The sequence below is a fragment of the Lutjanus erythropterus genome, chromosome 16 (genome assembly GCF_056507025.1).
Source record: "Lutjanus erythropterus isolate fLutEry1 chromosome 16, fLutEry1.hap2, whole genome shotgun sequence".
In the NCBI taxonomy this organism is placed as follows: domain Eukaryota; kingdom Metazoa; phylum Chordata; class Actinopteri; order Lutjaniformes; family Lutjanidae; genus Lutjanus; species Lutjanus erythropterus.
This window is the reverse complement of record NC_139332.1, coordinates 7124110-7142758: the sequence shown is the minus strand read 5'-3', so window position 1 is coordinate 7142758 and position 18649 is coordinate 7124110. Positions and strand designations below refer to the sequence as shown.

Genomic DNA, 18649 nt, shown 5'->3' with positions numbered 1-18649 from the left:
CATGAATGTGGGTACATTTTGTGGCTCGTGCGTGTCTGTGTGTGTGTCCACTATTTGTGAATGAGAAGTGCAGCTGACAGGCCTTCTGCCTGACAGGCTGCTCTCTCTACAGGGGTTGCACAAACCAGAGGCCCTTCCACCTCGCGGAGCAACCCAAGCTGGGTCCATACGCTCGCCTGCAGGGTCACTGACGGCATCCAACCCCTTCCAGCAAAGGGCGGCAGCTCGGCCAAGGGCCTAACAACTCGCAGTGAGTGCACACATGCTCCGATTCCCATACACCTCTACACACGCACGCAAACACGCACTGCATGTAAACAAGACAGTTAACACCCGAGCATACGGTGTTCACAAAGCACACGTGCAAGCTGTTGTGCCAACACGTTTTCCTGTTCACAAGCAAAGGCAAGAATGCAAACGCACACGGTAACACACACAAGCGAGTGCATCCTTTCATTAACAAGGAGGAGATTCAATTTCCGCTCCCGTCGTTTTCGGCCGGCTGCCGGTGGCGAGGAAATCTGTTCGCTTACGGCAGTTTTGACATTTAAGCTTGTGTCTCTACGGCTGGGGGAAGTCCTAAAGATTGATGATCGGGGCCACCCTAGGGTCCCCCTGCTACACGACTGGCTGGAATGATGTCACCCGTATCTGCGTGTGGATCTATTTGTGTGTGCTCTGCACATCCTCACTCGCATGTGAGTGCCGGTTACATGACACATCTTAAATCATAAACACAAGGTTTTGCGCAAGGCATCTGTGATTTATTACCGCTGTAGTCTCTCAGAGTTAAAAAATGGTCTTTTCCAGGTTCGAAGGAAAGAACATGGAGTTTGATGATATATTGCATTGGGAAGAGATTTGTTCCAATAAGAGCAATGCAAGTTCAGCATTATGTACAGTAACTGGTGGAAGGAAGTGACTGGTCATTTCCTGCTTCCTCTTTAAACTGTAGTGGTTGGTAAGAATTAATGCTGTGATGTCCTGAACCAGCTTCTGCAGACCCAGAGGATCCTTGGACACATTAGAGGACACTATAGAGGTTATATTTTAACCAAGGGTTTCTACTGAACCTCAGTACCTAAGTAGGACCAACCAAACATCAAAATAAAATCCACCGTTTCCAGTTGTAAACTTGAATATCATCTTGAATGTCAACAAGGTAAATTAATTTGCTAAATTAAGTTGAATATGTCAGTCTGGGCTTTGGGAAATTGTAATGGTAATTATGTGACTGTTTTCCTGTGAAACTCCAGCAGTTTTGTGGACTAACAAAATAAACCCAACCCTCAATCGACATGAGGGTGGGTAGATACTTCAGGGACGAATGGAAAAAAAAATGTCTGAAAGGTGTTTGACCATCTGACAAGCACTTCATTTGAAGTATACGGACCCTTTATAGGCAGAGATTCCTAAACTTTTCAGTGTGAGGACCTAAAAGATAAATTTGGTGTCCCCCCAGGACCTTCATTAGGGCCGAACACATGAGTCAGGGACAGAGGATGTTAACGCTAACAAGTAATGTAAGTTAGCTAGCGACACACACTAGTCACTTGGCCTGCGTGGTGTAAAGGCATTATGGTACAACGTTAATAAGAAATTCCAGCGATATGATTTTCAATAGTGTCATTAAAGAAGACGTTCCTTTTCTATTAAACAGATGGGAAGCTGCTGTACTGTAATGTGCCGCTTACATCATCAGGGGGCAGTCTCTATGCAAACAAACATAGCTTTCATAAGAAGAAGAAACATGGCATCTTGGTGATAGAATTACAGGACTAATTAGTTAAAAAGAAGAAGAATGCCTCTGCCCCTGTTTTGGATTTATTCATCATGACAAAGGTAGGTTAATAAACACTATAGACTACTGACTGGCCACAGTAGCATTTCGTTGTGATTGTGTAGCTTTAGCGAGTATTACAGAAGGCGAGGGGGGCAGACTAATTATTGGCTATGAGGACAGTTACCGGTGCATGTGGGCTGAGCGGAGGGAAAGATGAGCAGTGAAGTTGTCATTCTGGAGGAATATGTACAGAGACCGTGCTGTAAATTAACAGTTTAGGTTTGACTTTGTCAGTGAATAAAGGCTGCATTGTTTCAAAACCAAACTGGGGCTCCTGCATTTGCACTGTTTCCCAGCTGTGGGAATAGTGCCGCTATGACAATCGGCTCCACCTACATTGTGGGAGTACAAGTACAGTGGAGTACAGTGTAGCTGAGCTGTTTTACACAAATATCGCCTAATACTGTATACCCTGGTAAAATGTCAGGAGGGTTTGAAGGTATGAAAAAATACCACCTAAGCCTACTAGTCAACAATTAAGACACACAAAACAAACAATTCAAATGCTACACACACAAATACCACAACTGATTATGTTTTTTGCTGTCCAAAGTGTCTCTTGAAAGTCAAGTCAAAATCAACTCACACATAGGCCTGTGCGGTATACCGTTTTTTTTACCGAGAACCGGTCTTTATTTTCGTTATGACATTAATTTTTCATATACCGCTACACCAGCGAATAGCCCAAACAACGTCCAGAACGTGTGCGGCGGGAAAGTGTTCCAGCGAGGACCCATTTCACTGCTACACACCAACACTACAGGCACGCTTGCTTGAGCGTGTGCACTAGGGATGTTCCTGGAGACTAAATTCCCTGTCGATTAAACACAAAATTATTCTAAAATAATTTAGACTAGTCCAACACTAAGAAAAACACTCAGAAAGCCATTAAAATTTAGGAGAATTTATTAATCTATAATGTTAAACACTGTCCGAAAAAAATACTGTGTATATTAAGAGCCATTTAAAGCCGTTAATCAGTCTACAATCACTAAATCGTACTTTAAATGCCGCTGAGATGCGCACTACTTTGCGCTGTGCAATACAAGCCTTACACATTAATGTACAAAACATGACAACAACTCAAACGCTTCACCTTGTCAGACCGAAGAGGGTCACAGTGTCTGCAGGTAAAGGAACCAGAGCTAACGTTAGCTGCCAGCCTGACACACAGTGTGGCTAACGTTAGCAGTGCTAGCAGCAGAAGCAGCAGCTCTGCTTGCAGGTTTTTGTCTGTGTCTGTGCTTAATGTGGTCACATTTTTCTCCAGTTGAGTGAATACATCCCAGCTTATTCTGTCACAGTCTACATTCATCTGTCCGACTTTGCTGATATAAACATCCGGTGTTGCCAGGGCGATCAGTTCATACGCGCTGGGCGAGAGGAGCTGCCATCCGACAGTGCCGCAGCCCCGACTAGTGGCGTGCAGCTGCATAAAATCTTGGAGGCAACAGATAACTGGCATCATTCATGAATGAAAGATTGATAAATATTTAAAATATTTTATTTTTAAAAATTTTAAACTGCTAGTATTTCTGGTGTCGACTAGCTTGGGTGGGGACATTTAATCATATAATCATCCCCACCATGTGACAGCAACCATACTTTGAAGGGGTCATGCTTTTACCTGTCTGGACATGAAAAAAAACATTATACAATCCTTATGACAGTAAAATGGGCTGTTTAAAGACAATCAACTGCAGTAATTCTTTTCTCATTAGAAGAAAATGTGGGTAAGAACACCATTGCATGAAAAAAAAAAGTCAAATACCATGAAACCGTGATATGAAAATTTTGTCATACTGCCCATCCGGACTCACACATCATAGCATTGTTATGCATTTTAATCTGCCAATAAAAAGCCAGGCAGAATAAAAATGGATCTGATCCATTTTGGGTCATGACCCTAATTTTGGCCAACGCCATCTCAGGGCCTGTTTCCATGCAGCATTTTTCTTCTAGCAGAAAACTGAAGGGTTAATGTGCTTTGTCTATGTACAAAACACTGCGTGATGGTTTGATGTTATGATGGATATAGCGCTACGATGCTGCTATGTTAACATTCGGTGTCCGACCAAACTGCTTCCACAAATGGGCTTCTCTATGTATCTCTATGTTATGGGAGTTTCTGACACATCTGACACAAACACAACAAGCTTCTCCTCTAGTTTAATGGTTACCAGGGTGATAGGTTGTCTGAAAAAAGCGAGACGCGACTTCAACATCTTTCTGCAAAGTTCAGAGATTTTCAAATAAAAGTGTTTGGTGCAGCCCACATAATAATGGCGGAGTGCAGATGCAGACGTTTTCTCCTCATTGGGAACAATTGAAGAAAAGACAGATGATTGAAAAAAGAATCAGTGGACACAAGTTCCTAATGTATCCCAAAAGAGTCTCATTTTTTGGTATCGTGTTTAAAAGAAAATATTGGCACAGGTAACATTAAACTTGGGACTAAGCATACCTAGCCCTAAAATTAACGTTGTTAACATAGGAATGAAGTGAACCCCATTTATCTTAGGTACTTTCTATCATCCATACATTCCACTTTGACCATAAGGAGTTCACACTGTCATGGTTATGACATACTACCCCACTTTGTCTCCTGTAAAAATATATTTCTTATCTCTCACCTGGAGATTGTTCACTTTATGTTTCAGTAAGGTTCAGATTTGTACGTCTGCTTGGTGTTTTCCCCCCTTGCTAAGTGTCTAAAAGAGTGATATGTACAACACCAGCGAAGCTCTAGAGATACAAGTGCCCTCACATTTCACCTGCAACCAAGGATACTGTAATGACTGACATTTGAGGGATGAGGCGCCCGCTGGTGACTCCATAAGAACAAGCCACATGAATATCAATGTTGTCCTCTCCGGTGCGGCTGCCCTTGGCTGAACAGAGGGACCTTTGACAGGGCCGTAGCAAAAACCCAGAGTGTGTGCCATTTCATAATGCAAGAGCACGCCGTGGGACTCCGGGACACACTCTGAGACTCTGCGCGCCGCATAAATGTTTACCATACCACCACTGTATGTGTTATGAGCGGGGCAGGGCTACCTCTCAGACTGGTTGCCTTTTGAACTGTGCTGCTCATGTCCAGTGTCAAGAAACTGCGTACACCATTCTGGCTCCAATGGCAAACACAGGTGAAAGCTGTTTGGGCTTCAGGCCTATCAGTGCCACAGTACAGTGATTATGCTCCCACTTTAGCACCCATGAAATACTATATTGATAGAGGCAACGTTAACCTACAGGGATCCATAACCAACAGGAAGTACAGTGTTGATAATGGCCATAATGATGGTTTTGTTTCTGATTGATACACTCGAAGACACAGCAAGAGCTTGGTAAGATGTTCTGGGAAAAAGTGCTGACAAAATACATTACAGCAGTAATCACTCACTTAACAATAATGACTCAACCTAGCTATTCAGTTCATGTAATGGCTGTTTTAGGGCAGGTTCACACCTAAATGTCCGGTTCTGGAATCAAAACAATGCGAAGATGATACACTAGGGGCGTAACGATTCACTCATGCATCCAATTCATCGGACTTTAATGTGTAAGATACAAGTGCATCGGTTCAGACGGTATAAAGCTGAACATGAATCCAAACCAAATTGATGCAGTACTAGCATATCGATACATCTCATTAGGGCGCGCATATGTTTCATGTTTGGCATCAGGGAGCTGCCGCTATAAGTTTCCTCCGTTTTCTCTCTCCCGCTGTCTCTGCCTGCACCACTCTTGCTGGACGCCTGCTGCCGCCTGCTCCCTCTCCTGTGTCTCCTCATCATTTCATCAAAACAGACGGCGCTGAAAACAGCGACAGAAGTGACACTGTACCGCGTCGCATCACCAAACTTTCATAGTTCACAAGTGTAGACTGAGTTTGGGTTTCATAAGAAAGATGAGAAACGCTGCTGCAGATCATTTATGTAAAACATGTCTGACAGCAGAGAACAGAGACACGAGTCTGACCCACAGAGACGTCATGTCACTGTGAGAGCAGGTAACACTTCACTGTTCCTCCACTGATCAAAACCACAGCACTCTTCATATGAAACAGAGCAGCACATCATCTTACTGCAGAAATACTGATATTTTAAATAGTTTTAAGTTTTCTCATTTATCTCATCTCATTTACACATGAGACTCATAATAAGATATAAACATCACTGTAATGTCTCCTTCTCTCTGTCTCTACTGCTACTATATTTAGTAAAACTATCAGGATTTGTTTTTGCAACTAACAGCACTCTACAAATGTAGCATTAGTCTTGTATTGCATCATATCATATTGTATCGTGACAGCTGAATTGTATTGAACCGAATCACTAGCTATTTGATTTTTTTTTTTTTTTAGATTATTTTTTGGGCTTTTTGCCTTTATTGAGCTAGGACAGCTGAAGATATGACAAGAAAGGGGGTAGAGAGAGGGGATGGCATGCAGCAAATGGGCCGGGAATCAAACCGGCAGCCGCTGCAGAGGACCAACAGTCTCAACACGTGGTGCGCACACTCCACCAACTGAGCTACGGGCGCCTCAGCTATTTAAAAATTTCAAGATATATATCGTATTATTCAACATGTATCGGGGTACGTATCAAATAGGTCTCAGTCAGTGAGATACACACCCCTGTTACACGTTTCAATTTTCCAACTGGTCCAGTTCGCATTCACAAAGGCAAAACTCAAATGGTACAGAAACTGTAAACCCATACAGGGCTCAACAAAAAGAATTACCTGTATGAGTTTTTCCAACTCAGTTTAGATGAACCCACTTTCGCAGGACGCATCATCAGCCAATCAGAGTCTACAGCTCTGAAGGCAGCTGAAAATGGCCACTTTTGGCACAGAAGTTCATGAATTTGCTGTTTTCCAGAGTGCTGATTCCTGGTTATTTAGTGTGAATTTGGAGTGAGCTAACAGTTAAGGCTAGGGTATTTTGTGTAGCAGTAACAAAGAAAAAACAGTAGCACCAGAACATCTCTATGAGACCAACTGTGTTGTGTCAGTTTGTTTTAAAGTTCTTGTCCTGTGTCAAATGTCCATAAAGAGATAACAATGACGTGAGAGGCAGTTCTGTCTCTTTAGCATGCTGCCATAAGAACAAGCTGCATATCAATAGAAATGTTGATCAAATAATGGTACAGGAGGCTATGCAGTGTACTATAACACCCCAAAATACTGGGTCCTGACCCTATGTTTGGGAAATGCTGCTCTAGTGTTCAGGAATTATGTATTTTATATTTTCTGAGTCCAAACAATTGAAGCAAAAGTGGCTAGTGAGCAACAATAGTCAACACGGCTGTCCATAGACAGAAACTTCATCCACATTAATGTCAAAGCACTTGGGTGAGCCATTATCTCTGAGACAAACACTGAAACCAATGAAATAATGAGCGATCAACAACAAAAGGGTACTTCAGTATCACACATCCACAATGCTGAGGGACTCCAAAGAGCTGTAAAGAAAGAATGGTTAAAATCAATACAGCAGAGGTCCAGATATCCTGACTTCCAGTCCCCAGTGTGGGTCAGGCTCAGAAACACTGGATTCTACAATTCCCATTATGCAACTCGATAGCGTCATTTGTCAGACCAACCCTGACTGGTAAAACTGGACATCTTTCAAACTCCTGCTCCTAGTTTGTTACACATGCTTGCCATTAAAAAAGTGCAGCCTCCAAGTCCAAACTGAGATAAGTAAGTAAATGACTCTGATGGCATCATCAGGGTTATTTTTTCAGGCTTTGGAAAGCTCCCTTCACTTCAGCCACTGAAAACATTACACAACTGTTTTCTTGGGATCAACAGTAAACAGATCTTGATGTGTAAAATCTGTGGAGTGTTCCTTCAACTATGTGTGTATTCATGGAACAACAGTCAGATTTATGGTGAGAATATATCTGTTACAGGAATGTTGTGTTGTGCTTTGAAAAGACACATGAGGTCAATGTTTCCCTGAGCAGCCGTCCCGGAGCGGACTCCTGTTCATCATGTGGCTGAGTGATTGATGCAGGTACCCAGCATCAAACCTGACTGCTGGAACATACAGCGGTGGATTGTTATGTCCCCTGTGCATCCTTCCCGAGGTGAAGGACAACTCCAAGGGAAGAAAAATGATAATAAACAAGCACAGTCACAGACACTGGCTTTTCCGTGGAGCCTTTGAGGAAAAGAAATTCCCTGTCGAGGACGCAGCCTGACAGAAGAATGCCAAATATCTGACCCCTTCACTACGGAGTGACGACAACGGGACAGCATGACACACTGAGAGGCAGCCTCAGGTTCCAGTTAAAGAATGAGAGCGCCACAAACACTATGACTTTACTGTAAATATACAGTAATGACTGTGGCCTGAGTCATTCTGTGCATCTGTTTGTTTCTGTGATGTGCACCAGGGAATTTCTGCCACCGACAACAAGTATTTGCTCGATTTCATGTTGTTACACGATCCTTTTCACATTAAAATTGTCAGAATATTTTGTCAGAATTTTAAGATATACAGTATAATTACATTTTTACAAGACACATTACTTAATAAAAAAAATATGCACTTATTGTAATAACACATTTCCGTCCTGATTCCAATTTCTATACCTTAATTTTTCATATTGGTTGATACTGTGCACAAAGCTGTTACCAGTGCATCAAAGCTATAATATGAAATATTTCTGCTTTAAAATGTCTAAAAAGGCTAGATGTATGTTATATATTTTTTTAAGTTCTGGGAGCAGGGGAGGAAGTTGGCAAATGTGACTAAACGTAACATGAATAAAATTTAAAATTACCTCATCCGTGAACATGATTTTTGTTTAACAGAGAAAACAACAACTCCCATGATCTCACACCACTTCATAATGTCATCAAACTACATCTTTTTGTTTTAATTAGGGCTATCTAAGAGTTTTCTTTTTTGAATCAGAGTTGGCCAGCCAATACGAACATTTGAGGATTTGACTTTATTATTATTATTATTTTTTTTACAGTGCATTGTACCACACTAAATTCCTATATGAGCCTGCAGAAGTATGTTTTAATGCCGTTCTTCATCATCTGTGGGTGAAAATGTCAGATTTCCATGCAGTCAGAGGAGGTAAAAGCATGTGTCCTGCTATAATTCAGTTACAATTCAATTCAGTTATAATTCAGTCAGTGGACCTGCAGAGCTTCTACCCCAGGGCTGCTGACAGCACTGCGGCGGCCGCTGTCCAGCCTCACCTGTCCTCCATGCGCCGTTCATCTTCACGCTACGCAACTAGGGATTTAGTTTGATCAAACTAGAGTTGGTGATTGTTGGAACAGTGGAAAGACGATCTGATGTTCTGATGCCAACATCAGAAATGCCTTTGAAACAGTCTGAAATGCTGGATCAGGTATCGGCAAGTATGTAAGTCTATTTACTAGGCATGGGCAGCATAAAGGTATTACGGTATACCAGGGTATTAAGAAATCCCAATGGTGTGATTTTCAATTTTGTGTTAAGATGCTCCGCTGTCTACTGAACTGATTGGGAGATGCTGTATTGTAGTGTGCAGCTTACACCACCAGGAGTCAGTCTGTACACAGCAGCACAACTCAGAAAAATAACATGGCTCTCATCAGAAGAGGAAACATGGTGCCTTAAGGATATAGGTACCTGACTCACTGGTTAAAAAGAAAAATGCATCTGCTTCAGTTTTGGATTATGTTAGATCCAGCCCCAATTATAAAGGTGAGCTAACAAACATGCAGACTACTGATTGGTCAGAGTAGTGTCTCGTCATGAGGCATCAACATCTTTGCGTGAATAATTACTAGCATTAGCCAATATTCAGCCACTGGCTCCTTACCAACATAATATTTAGTATGCTACAACAGTGTGTGAGATTCATTAGTGTGTCGGAACCCTTAGTCTGAAACCAGTATTTTTGAATTGCAGGAAGTATTACAATATGTAAGCACAGAAGTGGTAACGACAACAACATAACAACAGAATATCATGCACTTCCAATGCGACATGAACAACAGCGTTGCCCTGGTTACAGGCTGCAGGTTGTAGGGACTTTTTGGAAGGGGAGAGAGAAAAATGTTATCGTATTGTATGCTCTGAATAAATAGCAAAATCATCGAAATGAATAGCAATTTTGAAATTCTGAGTTTTTTACTTATTTTTTACAATAGGAGTTACAATTTTTGGTATTACAGAGAGCATATACTAACAAAAAAAAAGGTACTGTTGGGTACCAGTACCGAATTCCAGGTACTGATATTGGTACTATATCAGTTTAAATGCGAAGGGTGCCCAACTCTAAATTCATAATCACCAAATAGGACCTTGCAAGTTCTGGTATTGTATTATATTAGCCTATAATTTTACAGTAAACAAGCCTCAACGATCAATTAAAACTCATATCATGTCAACAATCTATTAGTCAATAGATAGGATCATTCATCAACAACATTTTGATAAGTAGTAATTCTAATCATTTATCAATGAAAATAGGTTCAAGCTTTTTTAATGTGAGGATTTGTTGCTTTTTAGTTTTACATAGTTGAAACCTTATATAAAAATACACACCCTCTCCCTCCCAATCTGGTAGCATAATAGACAATTTATCATCATGATCAAATTCTACCCAGACTGATGGAGTTCCACTTTGTGCCCAGAAATGGTGCGAGCCTTCTGAGAATTAGCTTTTTCTAAATCTCATGATAAACCAGTCACATTTTCACGGAGGAAATGAAAAAAAGGCCCCGTTGTTATCAAGTGTTTTTGCAGCAGAGCATTGTTGCAAGAAGCCACAGCTGTCCTCAGATGCCCTCTAATCCAGCAGGCATCATTGCAATGAGGAGTCCTGTCAGGCTGCACAGTTCATCTGTACAGTAGGCCATTTTCATACATCCTTTTGTTATATATAATTGTTTTTTGTTTTGTTTTTTCCCAACAGGGACAGAAATAGGAAAAAACCCCACAGGGGTAGCCGAAATCCACTATGACATGGGAGGGTAAAGCTTATCCACTTGGCCACTACGCTGACGTCCAAATCAACCCACCAATTTAAGCTCAGTTGTGATTATGTAATATTATTGGCGATTTGATCCCGAGGCCACAAAAAATAAAAAAAAACAGCCCCGAACGCTCCTGTTTCTCACGCATGATGTCATGTTGAATTCCTTGCAAGCAGGTTGTGCAGAAATGTCCGAGCAGCAGGGAGGCATTACGCAGCCAATGCTGGAGCCGCTAGGTTTCGTTTTCTGTTGCATGTGGGGAGACAGCAACGCCAAATTCCGTTTAATTAAGCACACATTTTAATCTAAATATGATTTTTAATGGAATGCGAGTATTAAAGAACACTAATTATAGTATTTCATTAATACTAAAGGTTTGTGTGTACATTCGGCTCTCATAAATGCAGTAAATCTGGACCTTTTCGCCACCAAAATAGTAGTGGAGAGCGGAGGCTGGACTGATTAAACATGGAAAAAAATAAGTACGAATTGGTGGGTGATATATTTACAAAAAATACCAATAATTTAAAAAAATGACAACGGGCATGCGCGCTTGCAAGCGAATTAATAAAATATATTAAAGATTTTTTGAATGGAGGTTGGTTTGCTACAAACGGGGCGCATAGCGGTGATGTAGCCCAGTGCAACATAACACGCTGCCGAATCAAACAGCCAGTCACCAAAACCCATGACAAAAAGACACACACCTGTGTAAAATCGTCTCATTTAGATCATTTAAAATTGTGTCACATATTAACAGGCGATGGCTGAAATTTTCTGAGATACAGGATACCTGCACCTCTGTGTTTTAAAGCAACAGCAGGAGCAATACTCGCCAATATCGATTAACAAAACACTTGGACAACGTAAAGGCAGACTACTCCAGTTTTCCTACGTAGTGCCACAGACCGAACCATGCAGTTCTGCTACTACAACCAGCGCCAAGCTAACAGGAATAATACAGCCTCCAAATACACCATTTTCAAAATAAGACTGCATCACGAAATCAAGCAATTCTATTCATGCCATTGTTTGAGCAAGAAGCCCGCTCTGTATTTTAACACGAGTATTTTAACACCGCCTCAACTGTTCTACACCCACAAATATGTACTGCACCTGTTTTACTCCACGACAGAAACTCAACACGTTTATTTTGAACATGACATACCTATACTTCCTGTCTCGTTATGTCCAATTCTGACCGACTTGCCGCAGCTCGCCACCTCCTCCTCCCTCTCACAGACAATGAATGAAGCCAGTTTGGGGAATGGACTAGCCCAGGACCAGCTCAGGTAGCTGAACACCCTCCTAACATGTTAGCCAAACACATGTCAGAAACCAGACAACACCCCCTCTTTGCTCCGGCAGCGCTGTCCACCTTCACGTTAGCTAACCTTACCGTTATCTTACCATTCCCAACAAATAGCGACAAGAAAAAAACATGCTGAATAATAATACCCGCCCTGCCACACAACGTGGAATATAACAATAAAGCAAAGCTACAAAAGACATGCTAATATTTCCACCAACGCGTCACTGACACCACGTATGAGCTTACATTACCTGCAGGATGCTGAACTTCACTTCTCTGCGGTGCGGCCACTGCTTCACGAGCTGCGGTCAAGTCGGCTGAGGTGCGTCAAGATGACACAGGAAATTCACACATGTGGCCTTCAAAATAAAAGCGGAAAAGGACGACCCTTTGGGCGTTGACAACAAAAAAAGAATCGTTAAGTGGAGCTCAACTACACTTAGAAATGTATACGTATCATGTAAATTTAGGTTGCATATAAGACTACATCCAGCTGTTTCAGGCTAAAGCTTCATTCAGTGCGTAGTGTTTTGATAGCCAAGGGTTGCATGTTAGACCGGAAACGCCCTGCCTCATTTCGGTTACTTTGACACTGACATATTCAGCAACACCTCATACAGTACCTCAGATAACAATTGTGATAATTTATCATAATACCTCCAGTTGGTGAGATCTGGCTCCCTAACTTGCTAACCCAGGTCAGTCTCATCACATCAGTCTGGACAGAGGGGTAGTTCAGTGGTTACCGGCTGAGTGGTCCAGTCCAGATGCTCTGCTGGTAGCGGGACGGAATGAATCCTCCTCAAAGTTGATGCTGCAATTTGCCATCGCGCTAACATCATCACTGTCAATGTACGGTCAACAGAAAACATAGCATTTCCAGACACAACTTGTTCAACAGTGGTCAGTGAACGTAGCATGTAGCCTTCAATTGCGAAAGTAAAAGGATGAGGCGTTCATGATCAATAAAAACAACTCATTCACTTTTAATTAAATGCAAATGTAGGATATGTATGGAAGCCCATTTCTACCAATGTGTTGGCGATAAAAAAAATCTCATTATAATGAACTCATAATGAGAAAGTTTTTCAGATTAATGACTTTATATTAGGGTCACAATATATCAACTATCACAATACAAAAAAGTATATTGATACTGTTGTCAGACTATGAGGATATCTACAGTATTATTACATGGTTAATTGTTTTATTCATAATTATTTTCTAATTATTTCAGTTTCAAAAGACTGCTACTGACCACTGCATTGTTTTTGTTGTGCAATTATACATTATTCAAACATTCATTGCCATAGATAATTCATGCCAATTCTTTGTATATGTTTAGGTCATGGCTGGTTACTTTTATTTTATTTTATTAAAGGAGGGCAGAAGCAAATATCATAAGAGCAAAAAATGCTGCAGATATTAGATTTAATATTTCAAGTAATCATTTTCTTTATTTTTTTAATATCGCAATAAATATCATGTCATGGACATTTTGTTGTGGCATTATTGTACCTCCAGTTTTTGTAATCATTACATCGCTACATAGTATTTCAAAATAATGAGAAACTTTATCAAAATAATGACTTACTATCTCAAAATAATGACTAAGTCATTATTTTGAGAACATTTTTATTTATTCTGAGATACTAAGCCATTATTCTGAAATGCTAACTCATTTTGAAACATTAACTCATAATTTTGAGATTATTTTGATAAAGTTTCTCATTATTTAAAGATATTAACTGATCTGATGCTTTGACATAGTGGTTATATTGACATGCTGACTCATGACATACTAATTCAATATTTTGAAATACCAACTCAAATTTTTTGACATACCAACTAAATATTTGACAATAACTCATTATTATGAAATACTAACTCATTACTGTGATATACTAACTCTTATTTTGAAATACTAACTTATTAATTTGAAATACTACCTAATTATTTTGAAGCACTAACTCGTTATTTTGAAATACTATTTTTTTAATACTTGCCCATCATTTTGACATGAGTCATTATTTTGCAATAAATCATTCAATTTCTCTTATAATGACTTACAGACCCATGTGCATGACTGAGACCCCGCCCTCTTACAGTAGCATCAGTAGAAATAATAGTGCAATCTTAAAGACTGCATTAATTTAAGACTCAAACTGGTATAAATGTATTTGATATAGTTATCCATACAATTTGTTCCTATTAGGTTCTGTTTTTTGCACTTTGTAGGAAACATTTAGAGACTAAAATGGTCTAATTAAACAACAACAAGACATGTAGCACAAGTAAAAGAGAAATGACAAAAAACAATTTGATTATCAGCCAAACATGATCTCATTTTTAATGTCCTCATTAAAATCATTAAGAGTTGCACTCATCAATTATTAAACAAATATTAGATGTATAATTTATTCTATTGATTGGAATATTAACATTTAAAATGTAAGATATTTCTTTGTAATATCTAATCACACACGTGTCATATTCCAGGAATGCGCCATGTGTCCTGACATCATTTCGTCCTCACACTCTCAAATCTGTGATAACGAGTGTGACACGAACATCTTACAGGCGCCTAATGAAGACTGCTGGGAGCGCCTGCCCCATCACAAACCTTCAGGGCTCCATTTAGCTTGTTGTTCTACCTGGTTGCCAGGTGGTCGGAGCCCTCCCAGGACGAGGGGTGCGATCGCTGTTGATGATGGTGATGATGACAGCGATGAGGAAGGTCCCCCAGGGCAGGGCCCAGAATATTAAACCACAACAGGAGGGGGAGCGCGGTGAGGCCCCACTGAGAGCATGATCCTATAACTGGCTTATGCAACTGATCATCAGGGCTTCATTCAGCATTACGTAACAGTGTTAGTTCAGCCTGCTGCTCACAGCTGGGCTGGGGACTACCACTGTCACTGTCAGCCACAACAATGTGGGTCAAATCACAACTTTAGGCACACAGATACTGTTTACATCCATACTTTATATCTGAGGAGAGTGTCAGAGTCCAACAGTCAGCGTCATCACTAGCAACTAAAATGTGAAGTGCGACCAGGGTTGGGAGGGTTACTTTGAAAATATATCCTGATACACTTACTAACTAATGTAACTTGATTACTTTGTTACTTTTGGATTACCTCAAGATAAAATATTGTGAAATTGTTTAGCCGAATATAGTGTTTTTAGGGCTGCAACTGACATTTATTTCATCATCGTTGATTATTTTTTGCATCAATCGAGTACTTGTTTGGTCCATGAAATGTCAGAAAATGGTGAAAGATGTTAATCAAAGCGAATGTCTTGTTTTGTCCGCAACTCAAAAATATTTCAGTTTACTGAGGAGTAAAGAAAATATTCACATTCAAGGAGCTGGAATCAGAGAGTTTAGCCTTTTGTAGTTAAAAAGTGACTCAAAATGATTAATTGATCAATTAATCTTGTCACGGTCATGTGCGTCACGTTTGGAGTCTTTCCTGTTATGACTTTTTATTATCGATGAATCTGTTTACCAGTTTCTCCATTAATCAATTAGTTCTCTGATACATAAAATGTCAGAGGATGGTGAAAAATGTTGAGTCCAAGATGACATCTTCAAAGGTCTTGTTTTGTCCACAACTAAAACATCTTTAGTTTAGTGTCAGAGAGAATTTCAAAAAATTTGGGGGGAAATTGTTTCTTAAAATATTAGTCAATGATTCACTGATTATCAAAAAAGATGCAGATTAATTTAAGAGTCGATTAATAATAGATTAATTGTTGCAGCTCTAGGTGTTTAATGTTTGTTGTTAAAATTGTTTGTTTGTTGTTCTGCTCAATTTATTGATTGATTCACACGGTACATGGTAGAATATCGTTCTTTTTGAAAAACTGTAATTCTACTAATAGTCAGCATTTTCACTAAATGCATCTGTAATCTGATTACAACGTTTTATCCGTAACTGCAATAGAATACAGTTAACTTTTATGTATCCAGATTAAGTAATCTCATTACCTGCAATCGATTACTCCCCAAGCCTGAGCTCAACATGCATTAGCAGGCTGAATTTCCAGACAGAAACTGGACCAACGACAGATTACTGACATAACCATCAATGCGCTAAATTAGCCTGCTTGATGTTGTGTATGTCAACAAACCGATTGGCTTAGAGGAGACACTGGCTCTGACTGATGCCTGATTTTTTTACTCTTTACTGTCTGTTTTGTTTTTTTATTTTCAAGCTCATATTATAATAAAATGAGAGTGTTATTCATTGACCAACACACCTATTTCTCACCGTTTTAAACAATTTATTTATAGCATTATATATCTGTGACTAAATAATCACAAATCAAGTTAAAGAAGAAATTTGTATTTACTGTAATAAATCTGAAAAAATTAGCATGATATATCATCAGAGATTAAGGAAACATTAAATTCAAATATCGCTCTGAAAACAACGCTACAGCTGCGGTATCCTTTGATATTTCTATTCGTTTCACGTTAATTAGAGTTCAAATTAATGCTGAATGAGTATCTGTTTATGAGTTCTACAAAATCGCTGATAATCTTTTACAACATGTAGAGGTTTATAATGGCTAAATTGAGCAATATGTCAATGGAGTCTGGCAGGCAGTGAGGCAGGCGGTCACTAAACTCAAACCCCAGAGTGTGTATTTATAGAGCAGTGGGCTTTTGTTTTCAGGATAACAGGCTTAACTTTACATTGACAGTTATAAACAGCTGATCGACTTACGGTGAAGGACTCGTCCTCACTTGTTATTGTCAATTATTGTCCTCCACCTTGGTTTGTTCAACAAGCAACCAAACAAGCATTCACAGGGGAGAAGTGCCCTTAACGTCAGTTTGCTGGTTAGATAGCTCATTACATGTTCAGCAGCAGTACTTTAAATAACATGTAAACTCAACTGCAAGTGTCCCTTGGGTCCAGTTACGTGCTGCTGTGGTTCTTACTCTGCAACGCCACTAACAACACTCACTGTCTGTCCGTGACAGAGTTTGTTTAATTTTTTCTCTCTATCCCTACAGTGCAACACCAGCACTGTAAGCAGCCTCTAATCAGGCTTTTAACATTTAACACTAAGAAAAAACACACTTAATCTGTTTTATCAGTGCAGTGTGGGTGGGTTTTGATCCAATTTGATTGACAGTGGCCAAATTTCCCAACAACTGTCACAATATTCTGACTTAAAATTGTTGCACAGAAGGATGTGACATCACCTTGTTCCTACTGAGCCCCACCCATTTAAAAACCAGTTAGAGATTAATTAGTTAGAGACTGCGATTAGTCGACAACACAATTAAATGTCAGCACCCTCACTAGTCGGCACCAGAAATACTAGTCTGTTCATCTATTAATCAGTATTAATAGTAGTAGTACTAGTATAGCATTTATGCACAACGCCAGTTAACTGTTGCCTCTAAGATGTTATGCAGACAACCACCACTAGTCGGACTCTATCAGACAGCAGCCCCTCTTGCCATAAGTGTGTATGCCCTGATTGCCCAGGCAACCCCGGATGTTTTTATCAGCAAAGTCGGCAGATGACAGTTCGTAAAACCAGCGCAGTTTGACAGTGTTTTAACCTACAATATGGAAATAACGCTGAATTTAGACTGTGACACAACAAACTGGTGTATAATCACTTGACTGGAGCAACATGTTACCACATTCAGCACGGACACGGACGTTAACCTGCAAGCAGAGCAGCTGCTGCTGCTAGCACTGCTAACGTTAGTCACACTGTGTGTCAGGCTGGCAGCTAACATCAGCTCTGGGTCGTTTATCTGCTGACACTGTGATCTTCTGTGGTCTGAAAAGGTGAAGCATTTAGTGAGTTGTTGTCATGTTTTGTAGGTTTATATATAATGTTTGTATTGCACAGCACGGAGTGACACACATTTCAGCTGCATTTAAATATGATTTGGTGATTGTTGACTGTGATTAATGGCTTCAAATGTCTCTTAATACACAGTATTTTTCTGGACAGAGTTTAACATCATCAGTTAATAAATTTACTCTGGTCAACTAGTCTAAATTAATTTTACGTTTAATAGCCAGGGAAATTAGTCACCAGGAACATCTCTAAATGACGGTATTAACTTATTGAGAAAATATATTTTCAGGGACTTTAAGACTTTTATGTTTTAAGTGGATCTCTACAGTAGCCTGGTGTTAGCCCACTGAATCTCTTAATTTCGTCAGCAATTCAAACAAGTCTGCTGTTGTGCTCACTGATGGCTGTTTCTCCAGTTGGAAAACAATTGATCCAATCAGAGCTATGTATGTGAGGTTAAAGAACTCCACCAATTTATACAAGATAATCTGTATGTAGATTATGGACAGGCCTATTGCAAGTGTTCCAAATCACATATTTTTACTTTCAGCGCATATTATTTCATGCAGCATGCATACAATTGCAAAAAGCCACATTGTCATTACAATACACTTTAAGTTGGACCCTCCTATGCATACATCCGTCACAGCCTGTAGTGT

At 39.9% G+C, this 18649-nt stretch overlaps 1 protein-coding gene across 1 annotated transcript in view; it reads right to left on the bottom strand.

Annotated features, from left to right (window-relative positions):
* The window catches only part of hivep3a (HIVEP zinc finger 3a), a 61589-nt gene extending 49083 nt beyond the window's left edge, over nt 1-12506 (bottom strand). The window contains exon 1 of the mRNA XM_084739140.1: nt 12404-12506. The gene's annotated coding sequence lies outside the window, so the exon portion shown is untranslated. The remainder of the gene's footprint in view (nt 1-12403) is intronic.
* Nucleotides 12507-18649: the final 6143 nt, after the last annotated feature.